This window comes from Manis pentadactyla, chromosome 9, assembly GCF_030020395.1.
Source record: "Manis pentadactyla isolate mManPen7 chromosome 9, mManPen7.hap1, whole genome shotgun sequence".
NCBI lineage: Eukaryota > Metazoa > Chordata > Mammalia > Pholidota > Manidae > Manis > Manis pentadactyla.
The window spans coordinates 20,497,807-20,516,227 of NC_080027.1; positions in this window are offsets into that span (position 1 = coordinate 20,497,807).

The window sequence follows — 18,421 nt, forward strand, 5'->3', positions numbered from 1 at the left end:
TGCTGGATCTCCATTTTGATTTGGTCATTGATCCATTGATTATTTAGGAGCGTGTTGTTAAGCCTCCATGTGTTTGTGAGCCTCTTTGCTTTCTTTGTACAGTTTATTTCTAGTTTTATGCCTTTGTGGTCTGAAAAGTTGGTTGGTAGGATTTCAATCTTTTGGAATTTTCTGAGGCTCTTTTTGTGGCCTAGTATGTGGTCTATTCTGGAGAATGTTCCATGTGCACTTGAGAAGAATGTATATCCCGCTGCTTTTGGATGTAGAGTTCTATAGATGTCTATTAGGTCCATCTGCTCTACTGTGTTGTTCAGTGCTTCCGTGTCCTTACTTATTTTCTGCCCAGTGGATCTATCCTTTGGGGTGAGTGGTGTGTTGAAGTCTCCTAGAATGAATGCATTGCAGTCTATATCCCCCTTTAGTTCTGTTAGTATTTGTTTCACATATGCTGGTGCTCCTGTGTTGGGTGCATATATATTTACAATGGTTATATCCTCTTGTTTGACTGAGCCCTTTATCATTATGTAGTGTCCTTCTTTATCTCTTGTTACTTTCTTTGTTTTGAAGTCTATTTTGTCTGATATTAGTACTGCAACCCCTGCTTTCTTCTCACTGTTGTTTGCTTGAAATATGTTTTTCCATCCCTTGACTTTTAGTCTGTACATGTCTTTGGGTTTGAGGTGAGTTTCTTGTAAGCAGCATATAGATGGGTCTTGCTTTTTTATCCATTCTGTTACTCTGTGTCTTTTGATTGGTGCATTCAATCCATTAACATTTAGGGTGACTATTGAAAGATATGTACTTACTGCCATTGCAGGCCCTAAATTCGTGGTTACCAAAGGTTCAAGGTTAGCCTCTTTAGTATCCTACTGCCTAACTTAGCTCACTTATTGAGCTGTTATATACACTGTTTGGAGATTCTTTTCTTCTCTCCCTTGTTGTTCCTCCTCCTCGGTTCTTCATATGTTGGGTGTTTTTTGCTGTGCTCTTTCTAGGAGTGCTCCCATCTAGAGCAGTCCCTGTAAGATGATCTGTAGTGGTGGTTTGTGGAAAGCAAATTCCCTCAGCTTTTGTTTGTGTGGGAATTGTTTAATCCCACCATCATATTTGAATGATAGTCGTGCTGGATGCAGTATCCTTGGTTCAAGGCCCTTCTGTTTCATTGTATTAAATATATCATGCCATTCTCTTCTTGCCTGTAGGGTTTCTGTTGAGAAATCTGACGTTAGCCTGATGGGTTTCCCTTTATAGGTGACTTTTTTCTCTCTAGCTGCCTTTAACACTCTTTCCTTGTCCTTGATCTTTGCCATTTTAATTATCATGTGTCTTGGTGTTGTCCTTCTTGGATTCTTTCTGTTGGGGGTTCTGTGTATTTCCGTGGTCTGTTCGATTACTTCCTCCCCCAGTGTGGGGAAGTTTTCAGCAATTATTTCTTCTAAGATACTTTCCATCTCTTTTCCTCTCTCTTCTTCTTCTGGGACCCCTATAATACGGATATTGTTCCTTTTGGATTGGTCACACAGTTCTCTTAACATTGTTTCATTCCTGGAGATCCTTTTGTCTCTCTGTATGTCAGCTTCTATGCGTTCCTGTTCTGTGATTTCATTTCCATCAATGGCCTCTTGCATTCTATCCATTCTGCTTATAAACCCTTCCAGAGTTTGTTTCATTTCTGCGATCTCCTTTCTGGCATCTGTGATCTCCTTCCGGACTTCATCCCATTTCTCTTGCGTATTTCTCTGCATCTCTGTCAGCATGTTTATGATTCTTATTTTGAATTCTTTTTCAGGGAGACTTGTTAGGTCTGTCTCCTTCTCTGGTGTTGTCTCTGTGATCTTTGTCTGCCTGTAGCTTTGCCTTTTCATGGTGATAGGAATAGTCTGCAGAACTGGGACGAGTGACGGCTGGAAGGACTTCCTTTCTTGTTGGTTTGTGGCCCTCCTCTCCTGGGAGAACAGCGACCTCTAGTGGCTTGTGCTGCGCAGCTGCGTGCAGACAGGGCTTCTGCTTCCTGCCCGGCTGCTATGGAGTTAATCTCCGCTGTTGCCGTGGGCGTGGCCTGGCTCGGGCAGCTACTCCAAAATGGTGGAGTCGCGTTGGAGCAGGAGCTGCTGGGAGGCTCTTTATCTCCGTAAGGGGCCTGCCTGCTCCCTGCAGCCCAGGGGTTAGGGTGCCCAGAGATCCCGGATTCCCTACCTTTGGATTAAGTGACCCGCCCTGCCCCTTTAAGACTTCCAAAAAGCACCCGCCAAAACAAAACAACGACTACAAAAAAAAATAAAAAATAAGAAAAAAAATTTTTTTAATTAAAAAAAAAAAAAAGGTTTTTTAAAAAAAAAAAAAAAAGGGGGTGGTCCTTCGTTTTTCTTTATTCTCCGGTGCCAGCCTCAGGCCTCTGCTCACCGGTCTTTCTGCCCTGTTTCCCTAGTATTGAGGTCCCTATCCCTTTAAGACTTCCAAAAAGCGCTCGCCAAAACAAAACAGCAAAAAAGCAAAAAAAAAAAAAATCGTCGCGCGCTTTTCTTATGTCCTCTGTCGCCCAGCCTCCAGTGCCTGCTCACTGTTCTTGCTGCCCTGTTTCCCTAGTATTGGGGTCCCTATCCCTTTAAGACTTCCAAAAAGCGCTCGCCAAAACAAAACAGCAAGAAAGCAAAAAAAAAATGGTCGCGCGCTTTTCTTATGTCCTCTGTTGCCCAGCCTCCAGTGCCTGCTCACTGTTCTTGCTGCCCTGTTTCCCTAATATTGGGGTCCCTATCCCTTTAAGACTTCCAAAAAGCGCTCGCCAAAACAAAACAGCAAAAAAGCAAAAAAAAAAAAAATAGTCGCGCGCTTTTTTTATGCCCTCTCTCGCCCAGCCTCCAGTGCCTGCTCACTGTTCTTGCTGCCCTGTTTTCCTAGTATCAAGCGCCCTGCACTCTGGCCCGGATGGCTGGGGCTGGGTGTTCGGCAGTCCTGGGCTCCGTCTCTCTCCTGCTCTGCCTGCTCTTCTCCCGCCGGGAGCTGGGGGGAGGGGCGCTCGGCTCCCGCGGGGCCAGGGCTTGTATCTCACCCCCTTCGCGAGGCGCTGGGTTCTCTCAGGTGCGGATGTGGTCTGGATATTGTCCTGTGTCCTCTGGTCTTTATTCTAGGAAGGGTTGTCTTTGTTATATTTTCATAGATATATGTTGTTTTGGGAGGAGATTTCCGCTGCTCTACTCACGCCGCCATCTTCCGCCCCTCTCCTGCTTTTTTTTTTTTTAAGAGAAAGGAATATTATCAGAAAAGTGTACCTCCATAGCTGATCATCTGACACCCTTTAAGTGATCAAAATTAAGGATATTTAAAGCATGCATTAATCGTTGATTTACAGTCAGTTTTATCCTATCAGGGAGTAATCCCCGTTTTCTTTCTTTCTTTTTTTTTGTTATCTTTAATCTACACTTACATGAAGAACATTATGTTTACTAGGCTCTCCCCTATACCAGGTTCCCCCTATAAACCCATTTACAGTCACTGTCCTTCAGCACAGCAAAATGTTGTAGAATCACTATTTGTCTTCCCTGTGTTATACAGCCCTCCCCTTTCTCCCACCCCCCATGCATACTAATCTTAATACCCCCTTTCTTCTACACCCCCTATCACTCCCTACCCACCCATCCTCCCCAGTTCCTTTCCCTTTGGTACCTGATAGTCCATTCTTGGGTTCTGTGATTCCATTGCTGTTTTGTTCCTTCAGTTTTTCCTTTGTTCTTATACTCCACAGATGAGTGAAACCATTTGGTATTTCTGTTTCTCCACTTGGCTTATTTCACTGAGCATAATACCCTGCAGCTCCATCCATGTTGCTGCAAATGGTAGGATTTGCCCTCTTCTTACTGCTGAGTAGTATTCCATTGCGTATATGTACCACATCTTCTTTATCCATTCATCGGCCAATGGACATTTAGGTTTCTTCCAATTCTTGGCTATTGTAAATAGTGCTGCAATAAACATAGGGGTGCATCTGTCTTTCTCAAACTTGATTGCTGCGTTCTTAGGGTAAATTCCTAGGAGTGGAATTCCTGGGTCAAATGGTAAGTCTATTTTGAGCATTTTGATGCACCTCCATACTGCTTTCGACAATGGTTGAACTAATTTACATTCCCACCAGCAGTATAGGAGGGTTCCCCTTTCTCCACAGACTCGCCAACATTTATTGTTGTTTGTCTTTTGGATGGCAGCCATCCTTACTGGTGTGAGGTGGTACCTCATTGTTGTTTTAATTTGCATTTCTCTGATAATTAGTGATGTGGAGCAGCTTTTTATGTGTCTGTTGGCCATCTGTATTTCTTTTTTGGAGAACTTTCTGTTCAGTTCCTCTGCCCAAGTTTTAATTGGATTATTTGTTTTTTGTTTGTTGAGGCATGTGAGCTCTTTATATATTTTGGACGTCAAGCCTTTATCGGATCTGTCATTTAAAAATATATTCTCCATTATGGCAGGGTTCCTTTTTGTTCTATTGATGGTGTCTTTTGCTGTACAGAAGATTTTCAGCTTAATATCATCCCATTTGTTCATTTTTGCTGTTGTTTTCCTTGCCCGGGGAGATATGTTCAAGAAGAAGTCACTCATGTTTATGTCTAAGATGTTTCTGCCTATGTTTTTATCCATGAGTTTAATGGTTTCATGACTTACATTCAGGTCTTTGATCCATTTTGAATTTACTTTTGTCTATGGGGTTAAACAATGGTCCAGTTTCATTCTCCTACATGTAGCTGTCCAGTTTTGCCAGCACCACCTGTTGAAGAGACTGTCATTTCGCCATTGTATGTCCATGGCTCCTTTATCAAATATTAATTGACCATGTATATTTGAGTTAATGTCTGGAGACTCTAGTCTGTTCCACTGGTCTGTGGCTCTGTTCTTGTGCCAGTACCAAATTATATTGATTACTATGGCTTTATTTTATTTTATTTTACTTTTTAGATAATTATTTTTTTACTAAAGGGTAGTTGACACACAGTATTACATTAGTTTCAGGTGTACAACACAGTGATTCAACATTTATAGACATGAAAATTCTATGTAAAAGCTATCACCATACCAAGTTGTTACAATATTTTGACTATATTCCTTATGCTATACATTACATCCCGGTTACTTATTTATTTTACAATTGGATGTGTGTATATATATATAATTTTTGTGAGGGCATCTCTCATATTTATTGATTAAATGGTTGTTAACAACAATAAAATTCTGCATAGGGGTTCAATGCTCAATGCACAATCATTAATCCACCCCAAGACTAATTTTCATCATTGTCCATTCTTCTGAGGCATAACGAAAAAGTTCTGACATGGAGAATAAATTCTTACATAGTGAGTAAGATACATGGTGAACATTACAAGGGCAGTCATCACAGTAGCTTTCAGTTTTGCTCATGCATTATGAACTATAAACAGTTCAAATATGAATAATCATTTGATTTTTATACTTGATTTATATGTGGATACCACATTTCTCTATTATTATTATTTTTAATAAAATGCTGAGGTGGTAGGTAGATACAAAATAAAGGTGGAAAACATAGTTTAGTGATATAAGAGAGCAAATGTAGATGATAAGGTGTGTGCCTGTAGACTATGTGTTAATCCAAGCTAGACAAGGGCAATAAAACATCCATGTATGCAGAAGATTTCTCTCAGAATGGGGGGGGGGGGAGGTTCTAAGCCTCACCTGTGTTGTTCCCCATTTTCTCACGTGATGACCTCCCTGCGATTCTGCCTGTCTTAGGTTGTTCCTCCCTTGAGGAATCTTACCTGTCTCTGGATAACCAGTCATCTACTAGGGCGATACCGGGAAATGTAATGTTGGTAAGTGAGAGAGAAGCAATAATTTTTGAAAAGGTTAGCTTTTTACTTCTTTGCATATTTATGCCGTGTGGCTTCTATGCCCAGCATTTGTCTTGATATGTCTTTACCACATGGAAAAATTATGATACTCGGTAAATTCGATATGAGGCACGAATTCTATTTAAGGGTTGTATTTAGGAAGGAAGAAGAAAAGCTATAGAAGTAGCGGGCGGAAGAAAACATGGGAAAATTGATTATTTCTTTGACATATCTTCTTGTAGAGTAACTTCAGAATGTATAGGTTTTAAACTACTAACTAAATTGCGCAAACACATTAACATAATAGGAGTACAGTTACATAACCAAAGCATACCTGTAATAACCAGCCATCTCCAGTGAAACCAAGAAAACCAGTTAGGCACCTTAGGCATTTGTGAAAACTTATCTATGATATGGTGGATATTGTCCAACTGAACTTGAACAGTCTGAGAGAAATCAGACAAATTAAAGCAACCCATTCCTGGGGACTGTTCACATCCCATATGTTCTTTTAACAGTAAATAGTCTGTAGTTGTAAGATTTTGGGGCACTACAGTTTGCACTTCTCCTAATTCTTGGTTGAGTTCCAACAGTATAGATCCAGTCAAAATTGTTGTTTTACTGTATGCACAGGCCAGCTTAGATATTTCCTTCTTCATTTCCATGGCAAGTCCAGGAACTGGTGGGATGGGTGCATCTACACCTGCAGCAGTGCATGGATCTTTGTTGGGGTTTTCTGATGATCATCTTCTGGCATGAGTATTCCCGAGAGTGCTGATGTTGGAAGTTCTTTTTCATATCATATCTTAGTTCATTTTCGGGGTAGCCAAATTAGGCTTTGACCTTCTGTATAAACACAAACAGACCCTTTGCCTACACTTTTATATGCCCTTTATATCATTGTGTAGTACTCAATGGAGGTCACCACATAGGAACTGCTTTTTTTTATCATTAATCTACACTTAACTGATGAATATTTTGTTTACTAGGCTCTCCCATATACCAGGTTCCCCCTATAAACCCTTTTACAGTCACTGTCCATCAGCGTAGCAAAATGTTGTAGAATCACTACTTATCTTCTCTGTGTTGTACAGCCGTCCCGTTTCTCCCACCCCCCCATGCATGCTTATATTAATACCCCACTTTCCCCCCCCCTTATCCCTCCCTACCCACCTATCCTCCACAGTCCCTTTCCCTTTGGTACTTGTTAGTCCATTCTTGAGTTTTGTGACTCTCCTGTTCTTTTGTTTCTTCAGATTTTCCTTTGTACTTATACTCCACAGATGAGTGAAATCATTTGGTATTTCTCTTTCTCTGCTTGGCTTGTTTCATGGAACTTAATACCCTCCAGCTCCATCCATGTTGCTGCAAATAGTAGTATTTGCCCTTTTCTTATGTCTGAGTAGTGTTCCATTGTGTATATGTACCACATCTTCTTTATCCATTCATCTATCGATGGACATTTAGGTTGCTTCCAATTCTTGGCTATTGTAAATAGTGCTGTGATACACATAGGGGTGCATTGGTCTTTCTCATACTTGATTGCTGCATTCTTAAGGTAAATTCCTAGGAGTGCAATTCCTGGGTCAAATGGTAAGTCTATTTTGAGCATTTTGATGCACCTCTATACTGCTTTAAACAATGGTTGTACTAATTTACATTCCCATCAGCAGTGTAGGAGGGTTCCCCTTTCTCCACAGCCTTGCCAACATTTGTTGTTGTTTGTCTTTTGGATGGCAGCCATCCTTACTGGAGTGAGGTGGTACCTCATTGTTGTTTTAATTTGCATTTCTCTGATAATTAGTGATGTGGAGCAGCTTTTTATGTGTCTATTGGCCATCTGTATTTCTTTCTTGGAGACCATCTGTTCAGTTCCTCAGCACATTTTTTAATTGGGTTAATTTTTTTTTGTTTGTTGAGTCGTGTGAGCTCTTTATATATTCTGGACGTCAAGTCTTTATCGGATGTGTCATTTTCAAATATATTCTCCCATACTGTAGGGTTCCTTTTTGTTCTATTGATGGTGTCTTTTGCTGTATGGAAGCTTTTCAGCTTAGTATCAAACCACTTGTTCATTTTTTCTATTGTTTTCCTTGCCCGGGGAGATATGTTCAAGAAGAGGTCACTCATGTTTATGTCTAAGAGGTCTTTGCCTATGTTTTTTTTCCAAGAATTTAATGATTTCATGACTTACATTCAGGTATTTGTTCCATTTAGTGTTTACTTTTGTATATGTTGTTAGACAATGGTTCAATTTCATTCTCCTACTTGTAGCTGTCCAGTTTTGCCAGCACCATCTTTGAAGAGACTGTCATTTTGCCATTGCATGTCCATGGCTCCTTTACCAAATATTAATTGACCATATATGTCTGGGTTACTGTCAGGATTCTCTAGTCTGCTCCATTGGTCTGTGGCTCTATTCTTGTGCCAGTACCAAATTGTCTTGATTACTATGGCTTTATAGTAGAGCTTGAAGTTGGGGAGTGAGATCCCCCCTACTTTATTCTTCTTTCTCAGGATTGCTTTGGCTATTCTGGGTCTTTGTTGTTTCCATATGAATTTTTGAATTATTTGTTCCTCTTCATTGAAGAATGTTGCTGGTAGTTTCATAGGGATTGCATCATATCTGTATTTTGCTTTGGGAAGGATGTCATTTTGACGATATTAATTCTTCCTAGCCACAAGCATGGGATGCATTTCCATCTGTTAGTGTCCCCTTTAATTTCTCTTAAGAGTGACTTGTAGTTTTCAGAGTATAAGTCTTTCACTTCTTTGGTTAGGTTTATTCCTAGGTATTTTATTTCTCTTGATGAAATTGTGAATGGAGTTGTTTTCCTGATTTCTCTTTCTGTTGGCTCATTGTTAGTGTATAGGAAAGCCACAGATTTCTGTGTGTTGTTTTTGTATCCTGCAACTTTGCTGTAAACCGATATCTTTTCTAGTAGTTTTGGGGTGGAGTCTTTAGGGTTTTTTATGTACAGTATCATGTCATCTGCAAATAGTGACAGTTTAACTTCTTCTTTACCAATCTCGATTCCTTATATTTTTTTGTTTTGTCTGATTGCCGTGGCTAGGACCTCCAGTACTATGTTAAATAACAGTGGGGAGAGTGGGCATCCCTGTCTAGTTCCCGATTTCAGAGGAAAAGCTTTCTTCTACTCGCTGTTCAATATAATGTTGGCTGTGGGTTTTTCTTAGATGGCCTTTATTACGTTGAGGACTTGCCCTCTATTCCCATTTTGCTGATAGTTTTTATCATGAATGGATGTTGAACTTTGTCAAATGCTTTTTCTGCACCTATGGAGATGATCATGTGGTTTTTGTCTTTCTTTTTGTTGATGTGGTGGATGATGTTGATGGACTTTCGAATGTTGTACCATCCTTGCATCCCCGGGATGAATCCAATTTGGTCATGGTGTATGATCATTTCGATGTATTTTTGAATTCAGTTTGCTAATATTTTGTTGAGTATTTTTGCATCTATGTTCATCAGGGATATTGGTCTGTAGTTTTCTTTTTTGGTGGGGTCTTTGCTTGGTTTTGGTGTTAGGGTGATGTTAGCTTTATAGAATGAGTTTGGGAGTATCACCTCCTCTTCTATTTTTTGGAAAACTTTAAGGAGAATGGGTATTATGTCTTCCCTGTATGTCTGATAAAATTCTAAGGTAAATCCATCTGGCCTGGGGGTTTTGTTCTTTGGTAGTTTTTTTTATTACTGCAAAAATTTTGTTGCTGGTAAATGGTCTGTTTAGATTTTCTGTTTCTTTCTGGGTCAGACTTGGAAGGTTGTATTTTTCTAGGAAGTTGTCCATTTCTTCTAGGTTTCCCAGCTTGTTATCATATAGTTTTCATAGTATTCTCTAATAATTCTTTGTATTTCTGTGTGGTCCATTGTGATTTTTCCTTTCTCGTTTCTGATACTGTTGATTTGTGTTGGCTCTCTTTTCCTCTTAATAAGTCTGGCTACAGGATTATCTATTTTGTTTATTTTCTCAAAGAACCAGCTCTTGGTTTCATTGATTTTTGCTATTATTTTATTCTTCTCTATTTTATTTATTTCTTCTCTGATCTTCATTATATCCCTCCTTCTTCTGACCTTACGCCTCATTTGTTCTTCTTTTTCCAATTTCGATAATTGTGACATTAGGCCATTCATTTGGGATTGTTTTTCCTTCTTTAAATATGCCCGGATTGCTATATACTTTCCTTTTAAGACTGCTTTTGCTGTGTCCCACAGAAGTTGGGGCTTAGTGTTGTTGTTGTCGTTTGTTTCCATATATTGCTGGATCTCCATTTTGATTTGGTCATTGATCCATTGATTATTTAGGATCGTGTTGTTAAGCCTCCATGTGTTTGTGAGCCTTTTTGCTTTCATTGTACAGTTTATTTCTAGTTTTATGCCTTTGTTCTCTGAAAAGTTGGTTGGTAGGATGTCAGTCTTTTGGAATTTATTGAGGCTCTTTTGTGGCCTAGTATGTGGTCTATTCTGGAGAACGTTCCATGTGCACTTGAGAAGAGTGTGTATCCTGTTGCTTTTGGATGTAGAGTTCAGTAGATGTCTATTAGGTCCATCTGTTCTAGTGTGTTTTTCAGTCCCTCTTTGTCCTTACTTATTTTCTGTCTGGTGGATCTGTCCTTTGGAGTGAGTGGTGTGTTGAAGTCTCCTAAAATGAATGCATTGCAATCTATTTCCTCCTTTAGTTTTGTTAATATTTGTTTCAGGTATGTTGGTGCTCCTGTATTGGGTGCATATATATTTATAATGGTTATATCCTCTTGATTGACTGAGCCCTTTATCATTATGTAATGTCCTTCTTTGTCTTTTGTTACTTTCTTTATTTTGAAGTCTGTTTTTTCTGATACCAGAATTGCAACACCTGCTTTCTTCTGTCTGTTGTTTGCTTGAAATATCTTTTTCCATCCCTCGACTATAAGTCTGTGCCTGTCTTTGGGTTTGAGGTGAGTCTCTTGTAAGCAGCATATGGATGGATCTTGCTTTTTTATTCATTCTATTACTCTGTGTCTTTTGATTGGTTCATTCAGTCCATTTATATTTATTGTGATTATTGAACGGTACGAACTTATTGCCGTTGCAGTCTTTAAGTTTGTGGTTACCAAAGGTTCAGGGTTAGCTTCTTTACTATCTTACTGTCTATATTAACTCGCTTGTTGAGCTATTGTAAATGCGGTCTGATGATTCCTTATTTCTCTCCCTTCTTATTCCTCCTTCTCCCTTCTTTATATGTTGGGTGTTTTGTTCTGTGCTCTTTTTAGGAGTGCTCCCATCTAGAGCAGTCCCTGTAGGATACCCTGAAGGGGTGCTTTGTGGGAGGCAAATTCCCTCAACTTTTGCTTGTCTGGGAACTGTTTAATCCCTCCTTCATATTTAAATGATATTCGTGCTGGATACAGTAACCTTGGTTCAAGGCCCTTCTGTTTCATTGCACTAAATATATCATGCCATTCTCTTCTGGCCTGTAGGGTTTCTGTTGAGAAGTCTGATGATAGCCTGATGGGTTTTCCTTTGTAGGTAACCTTTTTTTTTTCTCTCTGGCTGCCTTTAATACTTTGTCCTTGTCTTTGATCTTCGCCATTTTAATTATTATGCGTCTTGGTGTTGCCCTGCTTGGATCCCTTGTCATGGGAGTTCTGTGTGCCTCTGTGGTCTGAGAGGCCATTTCTTCCCCTAGTTTGGGAAAGTTTTCAGCAATTATTTCTTCAAAGACACTCTCTATCCCTTTTTCTCTCTCTTCTTCTTCTCATTACCTATAATATGTATATTGTTCCTTTTCGATTAGTTACTCAGCTCTCTTAAAATTCTTTCCTTCCTGGAGATCCTTTTATCTCTCTCTGCCTCAGCTTCTCTGTGTTCCTGTTCTCTGTTTTCTAGTCCATTAATGGTCTCTTGCATCTCATCCATTCTGTTTTGAAGTCCTTCCAGAGCTTGTTTTATTTCTGTATTCTCCTTCCTTAGTTCTTGCATATTTCTCTGCGAGTCCATTAGCATGGTTATGACTTTTGTATTGAATTCTTTTTCAGAAAGACTGGCTAAATCTATCTCCCCAGGTTCCTTCTCAGGGAAAGATGTAGCAGATGCTGAAGCTGTCTGGGTTAGTCATTTCTGGATCATATTTTTTTGCCTTTTCATGTTGACCGGTGCTATTGACTGTCAGCTGGGAGGGCCAAACTTTTCACTTGCTACTGGCCTTTCTTTACTGGGACAACTGCGACCCCTAGTGGCTTGTGTTGGGTAATTGCGTGTAGGCTGGGTCTTTGTGTCTTGCCCAGCCGAAATGTAGGAATTTTCCTTTATGTGGGCGTGTTTTGCCTTAGGCTGTTTCTCTGCTTTCACAGCGCCTGGAGGTGTAATGGACAGGGCGGCTCTTTGGCTGTTTTCCTCCGTGAGGGTCTCAGAGATGTTGCCCAGGGGGTTAGTGTGCCCAGTTGTCCCTGTAATTTCCAGCCGCTGTGCTGTGACCTGTGTTGTTTCCGTCTAGCTGTTAAATCCCTGTCACTTTAAGACTTTCAAAAAGCACTCGCTTTTTTTTGTTACAGGGGCATCAGCTTCCGCACCTGCTCAGAGGTCTTGCTGCCCTATTTCCCTAGTTTCCAGCCCTCCACGCATGCACTGTGTCTGCGCTCTGGTGTTGTTGGCTTGTGCTGGGTGTTTAGCAGTCCTGGGCTCCCTCACCCTCCTGCCAGGAGCTGGGTGGAGGTGTTCTCGTGTCCCAATGGGCTGGTGGTTGTATCTTACCCCTTTCACCAGGCGCTGGGCTCTCACACATGTGGCTGTAGTCAGGCTGTTGTCCTGTGTCTTCTGTTCTCTCTTTTAGGATTAGATGTATTTGTGGTATTTTCAAAAATATATATGTTTTTGGAGGAGATTGCCACTGTCCTACTCACGCTGCTATATTGGCTCCGTCTCCCTATTATGGCTTTATAGTAGAGCTTGAAGTTGGGGAATGAGATCCCCCCTCCTTTATTCTTCTTTCCAGAATTGCTTTGGCTATTTGGTGTCTTTGGTGTTTCCATATGAATTTTTGAATTATTTGCTCCAGTTCATTGATGCATGTTGATGGTATTTTGATAGGGATTGCATCAAATCTGTATATTGCTTTGGGCAGGATGGCCATTTTGACGATATTAATTCTTCCTAGCCACAGCATGGGATGAGTTTCCATCTGTTAGTGTCCCCTTTAATTTCTCTTAAGAGTGACTTATAGTTTTCAAAGTATAGGTCATTCACTTCTTTGGTTACATTTATTCCTAGGTATTTTATTCTTTTTGATGCAATTGTGAATGGAATTGTTTTCCTGATTTATCTTTCTATTGGTTCATTGTTAGTGTATAGGAAAGCTACAGATTTCTGTGTGTTAATTTTGTATCCTGAAACTTTGCTGTATTCCAATATCAGTTCTAGTAGTTTTGGGGTGGAGTCTTTAGGGTTTTTTATGTACAATATCATGTCATCTGCAAATAGTGACAGGTTAAGTTCTTCTTTTCCAATCTGTTTCATTTCTGTGATCTCCTTTCTGGCATCTGTGATCTCCCTCCGGACTTCATCCCATTTCTCTTGCGTATTTCTCTGCATCTCTGTCAGCATGTTTATGATTCTTATTTTGAATTCTTTGTCAGGAAGACTGGTTAGGTCTGTCTCCTTCTCTGGTGTTGTCTCTGTGATCTTTGTCTGCCTGTAGCTTTGCCTTTTCATGGTGATAGGAATACTTTGCAGAGCTGGGACGAGTGACGGCTGGAAGAACTTCCCTTCTTGTTGGTTTGTGGCCCTCCTCTCCTGGGAGAACAGCGACCTCTAGTGGCTTGTGCTGGTCAGCTGCGTGCAGACAGGGTTTCTGCTTCCTGCGTGGCTGCTATGGAGTTTATCTCTGCTGTTTCTGGGGGCGTGGCCTGGCTCGGGCAGTTGCTCCAAAGTGGTGTAGTCACGTTGGAGGGGGAGCAGCTGGGAGGCTATTTATCTCCGTAAGAGGCCTCCCTGCTCCCTGCAGTCCAGGGGTTAGGGTGCCCAGAGATCCCCGGATTCCCTACCTCTGGATTAAGTGTCCCGTCCTGTCCCTTTAAGACTTCCAAAAACCACTCGCCCAAACAAAACAGCAAAAAAAAAAAAAAAGTCACTCACTTTTCTGGTGTCCTCCTGCACCAGGGCTCCGGTGCCCGCTCACTGTTCTTGCTGCCCTGATTCCCTAGTATCCAGAGCCCCCTGCGCAGGCACTGTGTCTGCACTCTGGCCCGGATGGCTGGGGCTGGGTGTTCGGGAGTCCTGGGCTCCATCTCCCTCCCGCTCTGCCTATACTTCTCCCGCTGGGAGTTGGGGGAATGAGCGCTCGGCTCCCGCCGGGCCGGGCTTGTATCTTACCCCCTTTATGAGGCGCTGGGTTCCCTCAGGTGCGGATTTGGTCTGGATATTTTCCTGTGTCCTCTGGTCTTTATTCTAGGAAGAGTTGTCTTTGTTATATTTTCATAGATATATGTGGTTTTGGGAAGAGATTCCTGCTGCTCTACTCATGCCGCCATCTTCCGATCCCTCTCTTCTTTACGAATCTGGATTCCTTGTATTTCTTTGTTTTGTCTAATTCCCATGGATAGGACTACAGTGCTATGTTAAATAACAGTGGGTAAAGAGGGCATCCCTGTCTTGTTCCCGATCTCAGATGAAAAGCTTTGAGCTTCTCGCTGTTATGTATGATGTTGGCTGTGGATTTTTCATATATGGTCTTTATTATGTTGAGGTACTTGCCCTCTATACCCATTTTTCTGAGAGTTTTTATCATGAATGGATGTGGAATTTTGTCGAATGCTTTTTCAGCTTCTATGAAGGTTATCATGTGGTTTTTGTCTTTCTTTTTGTTGATGTGGTGGATGATGTTGATGGTTTTTCGAGTGTTGTACCATCCTTGCATCCCTGGGATGAATCCCACTTGGTCGTGGTGTATGATCCTTTTGATATATTTTTGAATTTGGTTAGCTAATATTTTATTGAGTATTTTTGCATCTACATTCACCAAGGGATATTGGTCTGTAATTTTCTTTTTTGTTGGCGTCTTTGCCTGGTTTTGGTATTAGGGTGATTTTGGCTTCATAGAATGAGTTTGGGAGTTTTCCCTCCTGTAATATTTTTTGGAAAACTTTAAGGAAAATGGGTATTATGTCTTCTCTCTGTGTCTAATAAAATTCCGAAGTAAATCCGTCTGGCCCGGGGGTTTTGTTGTTGGGTAGTTTTTTGATTACCGTTTCAATTTCTTTACTTGTAATTGGTTTGTTTAACTTCTGTGTTTCTTCCTTGGTCAGTGTTGGAAGGTTGTATTTTTCTAGGAAGTTGTCTATTTCTTCTAGGTTTTCCAGCTTGTTGGCATATAAGTTTTCATAGTAGTCTTTAATAATTCTTTGTATTTCTGTGGAGTCTGTCGTGATTTTTCCATTCTCATTTCTGATTCTGTTGATTTGTGTTGATTCTATTTTTCTCTTAATAAGTTTGGCTAGAAGCTTATCTATTTTGTTTATTTTCTCAAAGGACCAGCTCTTAGTTTCATTGATTTTTTCTATTGTTTTATTATTCTCGATTTTGTTTATTTCTTCTCTGATCTTTATTATGTCCCTCCTTCTGCTGACTTTAGGCCTCATTTGTTCTTCTTTTTCCAATTTTGATAATTGTGATGTTAGACTATTCCTTTGGGATTGTTCTTGCTTCTTCAAGTGTGCCTGGATCGCTATATACTTTACTCTTAAGAGTGCTTTTGCTGCGTCCCACAGAAGTTGGGGCTTTGTGTTGTTGTAGTCATTTGTTTCTATATATTTCTTGATCTCTATTTTAATTTGTTCATTGATCCATTGATTATTTAGGAGCATGTTGTTAAGCCTCCATGTGTTTGTAAGCCTTTTTGTTTTCTTTGTAGAATTTATTTCTAATTTTATACCTTTGTGGTCTGAAAAATTGGTTGGTAGAATTTCAATATTTTGGATTTTGCTGAGGCTCTTTTTGTGGGCTATTATGTAGTCTAGTCTGGAGAATGTTCCGTGTGCACTTGAGAAGAATGTATATCCTGTTGCTTTTGGATGTTGAGTTCTACAGATGTCTAGTAGGTCCATCTGCTCTACAGTGTTGTTCAGTGCTTCCGTGTCCTTACTTATTTTCTGCCCGGTGGATCTATCCTTGGGGGTGAGTGGTGTGTTGACATCTTCGAAATTGAATGCATTGCAGTCTATTTCCCCCTTTAGTTCTGTTAGTATTTGTTTCACATATGCTGGTGCTCCTGTGTTGGGTGCACATATATTTAGGATGGTTATATCCTCTTGTTGTACTGAGCCCTTTATCATTATGTAGTGTCCTTCTTTATCTCTTGTTACTTTCTTTGTTTTGACGTTTATTTTGTCTGATATTAGTACTGCCACCCCTGCTTTCTTCCCACTGTTGTTTGCCTGAAATATGTTTTTCCATCCCTTGATTTTAGTCTGTTCATGTCTTTGGGTTTGAGGTGAGTGTCTTGTAAGCAGCATATAGATGGGTCTTGCTTTTTTATCCATCCTATTACTATGTGACTTTTAATTGGTGCATTCAGTCCATTTACATTTAGGGTGACTATTGAAAGATATGTACTTATTGCCATTGCAGGCTTTAAATTCGTGGTTACCAAAGGTTCAAGGTTAGCCTCTTTAGTATCTTACTGCCTAACTTAGCTTGCTTATTGAGCTGTTATATACACTGTCTGGAGATTCTTTTCTTCTCTACATTCTTATTTCTCCTCCTCCCTTCTTCATATGTTGGGTGTTTTGTTCTGTGCTCCTTTTAGGAGTGCTCCCATCTAGAGCAGTCCCTGTGAGAAGCCCTGTAGAGGTGGTTTGTGGGAAACAAATTCCCTCAGCTTTTACTTGTCTGGGAATTATTTAATCCTGCCATCATATTTAAATATTAGTCGTGCTGGATACAGTGTCCTTGGTTCAACGTCCTTCTGTTTCATTGCATTAAATATATCATGTCATTCTCTTCTGGCCTGTAGGGTTTCTGTCGAGAAGTCTGATGTTAGCTTGATGGGTTTTACTTTATTTGTGAACTTTTTCTTTCTAGCTACCTTTAAAACTCTTTCCTTGTCCTTGATCTTTGCCATTTTAATTATTATGTGTCTTGCTGTTGTCCTTCTTGGATCCTTTCTGTTGGGGGTTGTGTGTATTTCCGTGGTCTGTTCGATTATCTCCTCCCCTAGTTTAGGGAAGTTTTCAGCAATTATTTCTTCCAAGATACTTTCCATTCCTTTTCCTCTCTCTTCTTCTTCTGCTACCCCTATAATACGGATATTGTATCTTTTGGATTGGTCACACAGTTCTCTTAATATTGTTTCATTCATGGATATCCTTTTATGTCTCTCTGTCAGGTTCTTTTTGTTCCTGTTCTCTTGTTTCTATTCCATCAGTGGCCTTTGGCATCTTTTCCATTCTGCTTAAAACCCTTCCAGAGTTTGTTTAACTTCTGTAATCTCCTTCCTGGCATCTGTGATCTCCCTCCAGTCTTCATCCCATTTCTCTTGCATATTTCTCTGCATCTCTGTCAGCATGTTTATGATTTTTATTTTTTATTCTTTGTCAGGAAGACTGGTTAGGTCTGTCTCCTTCTCTGTTGTCTCTGTGACCTTGGTTTGCTTGTAATTTTGTCTTTTCCTGGTGATAAGAATAGTTTGCAGAGCTGGGACGAGTGACGGCTGAAAGAACTTCCCTTCTTGTTGGTTTGTGGCCTTCCTCTAATGGGACAGCAGCGACCTCTAGTGGCTTATTGTGGGTAGCTGCATGCAGACCGGGCTTCTGCTTCCTCCCCGGCTGCTATGGAGTTTATCTCCACTGTTGCTGTGGGCGTGGCCTGGCTCAGGCTGCTGCTCCTATATGGTGTAGTCGACTTGGAGGGGGAGCAGCCAGTAGGCTGTTTATCTCCATAAGGAGCCTCTGTACTTCCTGCAGCTCAGGGGATTAGGATGCCCAGAGATCCCCAGATTCCCTACCTCTGAACTAAGTGCCCCGCGCTGCCCCTTTAAGACTTCCAAAAAGCACCCACCGAACAAAACAACAAACACACACAAAAAAATAAATAAAAAATATTTTAAAATTGGCCGCTCATTTTTCTTTATTCTCCGGTGCCAGGCTCAGGCAACCGCTCACCGGTCTTGCTGCCCTGTTTCCCTAGTATTGGGTTCCCTGTCCCTTTAAGACTTCCAAAAAGCACTCACCAAAACAAAACAAGAAAAAAAAAATGGTTGCTCGCTTTTCTTTTGTCCTCTGGTGCTGACCTCTGATACCCGCTCACTGTTCTACCCGCCCTGTTTCAGTAGTTTCCAGCACCTTACGCATGCACTGTGTCTGCGCTCTGGTGTGGATGGCTGGGGCTGGGTGTTCAGCAGTCCTGGGTTCCCTCTCCCTCCCTGCTCTGACTCCTCTCCTCCCACCGGGAGCTGGGGGGAGGGCCACTCAGGTACTGCCAAGCTGAGCTTGTATCTTACCCAGTTCATGAGGCACTGGGTTCTCGCAGGTGTGGATGTAGTCTGGATGTTGTTCTGTGTCCTCTGGTCTTTATT